Consider the following 2,999-nt stretch of genomic DNA (forward strand, 5'->3'; position numbering starts at 1 on the left):
CTCTCTCTTTAAAAACAAATTCCCTTTGCTTCTTTGCTTGTCTTTGGCGGATTTGTAGAATGAAGTTCTCTTAACAAGCAATTGCTTCAGCAGAAATGTGCCTCAGTGGTTCCCAGCTCTGATACTGAACACTCAGTCTCTGCTGATTGTAACAAATTATGCCTTCCATGCATAAAACTATTTTGGGGAAGTTTTGTTTTAAATTGTGCTTATAAATGAAATAGTATACCGGAAAGAGTATGGATTTGGGAATTTACATTTTGAATATTTTTTCAGGGGATTGAACTCAGGCCTTCACCCTTGCTTGACTGGGATGCTATCACTTAAGTTGTTCCTCCAGCCTGGCTTTTTGCTATTTGGAGAATGGAGTCTTAAAAATTCTTCTTTCAGTCCTCCAGATCTCCGCCTCCTGAGTAGCTAGGATTCAGACACAATTGATCGACCGTACCTTGAATACATGATTTTTTTCTTTTGCAACTGACAAAATGTTAGTGATTGACATGTTGAACCCCAATGGTGGAAAGTCCATAAAGAATACAAAATATTCAACCCGTGTTGTCCCAATTAATTGATGTCATGTCACTTTTTCCTATTTTTATTTAAAATCTCTAAGAAATAAAATGTCTTAATAAAAATCATTTCTAAATCAAACTCTTAGTAATTCTTAGCTTTATCAAAACATAAACAAAATTCACATTTTATAGTTGATTTTGTTGAGGACTTTAAAAAAATTATTTTCTGCAAAGAGTTTGAAGCAGCTAGGTAAAATGTAAGGACAAAATTTGTTTTCTTATTTCTCCTTAAAAAAATGTATGACTGGGGCTGGGAAGGTGGCTCAGTGGTAGAGCCCTTGCCTTGCATGCCTGAGGCCCTGGGTTCGATTCCTCAGCACCACATAAGCAAAAAGGAAAAAGCAGGAACTGGTGCTGTTGCTCAAGTGGTAGAGCGCTAGCCTTGAGCTGAAGAGCTGAGGGACAGTGCCCAGGCCCAGAGTTCAGGCCCCATGACTGGACCCCCCCCCCCCAAAAAAAAATGTATGACTGTGGTGGGGCACCCATCTGAGAAGAAGGACCTGATGCTTCGGAGTTTCTCATATGCTTTGGAGAAGCAGAGTTTTTCATTAGGATAACTTGCTGCTTGCCCCTTTAGCTAATGGAGAGAATAATTGTGGGTACATTTGAGAACAATAACCCCTATATTTTAAAGCAGAAAGCTATTTTGATTTTGTGTGTCATATGAAGGCAATATTTCTTCTCTTTTATTATTTTAGATCAAGAGATTGTGTGGTAGGATCACTGCCCAGGGAATCAGGTGAGTTGGAAGAAGTTCTGACCTATTCAGTTCTGAGACCTTCAGGCAAAGATTCTCTTGTGGGTTTTGTCTCCTCTGTTACACAAAGAAGTCAGTCCTTTTTAGTTTTGAAGGTTCTATGGAGCCTTGGCTTCAAGGATAGCCAGATCTCTTCCAAATGCTCCCCACCGCCTCCCCTTCGTTTTTTTTTAACTAAAGTAATCATTGAGAGTCCATTGTAAGTAGAAAGTAGGACTCTGGAAACTTCCAGCTAAAGTAAGTTTAGGAGTCAGTTGTGAGAAGTCTGCACAATGTTGTATGTTGTATGCATGAAGTCTGCACAATGTGTGCATTACATTGCACACATTACTAAAATGTACTGGAGGAGCACTAATACCAACTAGTATTTTTATGATGTGAACCACTATGTTCCATTGTCTGTGCAAATATGAGTTTTAAACCAAAGGCTGAAAATGTTTAAACCAAGGTTTCTATTTGGTAAAGCATATTGTGACAGAGAATTACTTTAGTATCAGAGAAATGCCTGTCTTTCTTATTGTTTGCTATTCTCTAAGATGTAGCTCCTAGAATTTTGAAATGGTTGTTAAACTGCTTTTAACCTGACTACTGTTATTCAATTTTATCAATTTTTCATTTTCTATTAACAGAAAATCTGTTTCATGCCTTCAAAATTTAGATGGTAGGAAGATCACAGAGAAGCCTGAAGCAGATAAATATTGACCTAATCAACCATATGCATTGCCAGGAATTAGAATACAGGATTTTTTTTTAACTGTAGGGGCAGGCCAGGGTAGAGCCAAGGAAACTCATGTTTAACTTACCTTCTGAATTCATCTCATTTGCTTCCACTTTTTGTTTAGTAAACATCTGTTTTCTATTAGATTATGTACCCCCTTTAGCCTTTATAAATGACAATTAAGTCCATCTAGTCTGTCAATGGCATGTCATTATTTGTTGCTACAGCTGAGCCTGACCTTCATTGATTTTATTGGAGTAATTTGGTGGAAATGATTTTTTAATGTTAGATTTATTGTTGAGACACTTCATTGTCAGATAATTGAAGTAAATTGTGTTTTCCCTCCAAACAAATGTAAGAGGTATGGGAAAGGGATATATTACTTTCAAGGGTATTCCCTACAATGAGAGAGAGAGAGTTATATATTATATGTGATGCCATATACTGTACCAATCTGTGAGCAGAGTTGTTTTCCCTGTGGTGTATATTTTCTAATCTTTTGAGACTTTTCCTTAAAGGTTGATGATGTCTCACTAGTAGATGGTAATGAATTAACATTCAGAAATGATGTTGAAAATTAGATTAGTTTTATATATATATATATATCTTATATATGTAGATTAGTTGTATGTATATGTAATATGAATGTGTAAAAATATAATACCATCTCTTCTATGAAGGACTATGCTATTTTGATTGAACTATATATTCAGTGATGAAAACCCTAATGGTGTTTATGCATGTATTATCTTACACCCCAGCATTAGAAAGAGTTGTATTATACTATGCATTTGGCTTTCCAAACATTTTGATTGTCTTCCCAATTAATAATGAACATTTTAGCCTGTAAGTGAGACTTTGGAATTTGCTTGTTTACCTGATTGAATTAATAATGAACATTTTAATCCCTAAGTGAGACTTTGGAATTTGCGTGTTTACCTGACTGACATTA

Source organism: Dipodomys merriami, unplaced genomic scaffold (genome assembly GCF_024711535.1).
Source record: "Dipodomys merriami isolate MVZ:Mamm:240054 unplaced genomic scaffold, mDipMer1.0.p SCAF_6, whole genome shotgun sequence".
Lineage (NCBI taxonomy): Eukaryota > Metazoa > Chordata > Mammalia > Rodentia > Heteromyidae > Dipodomys > Dipodomys merriami.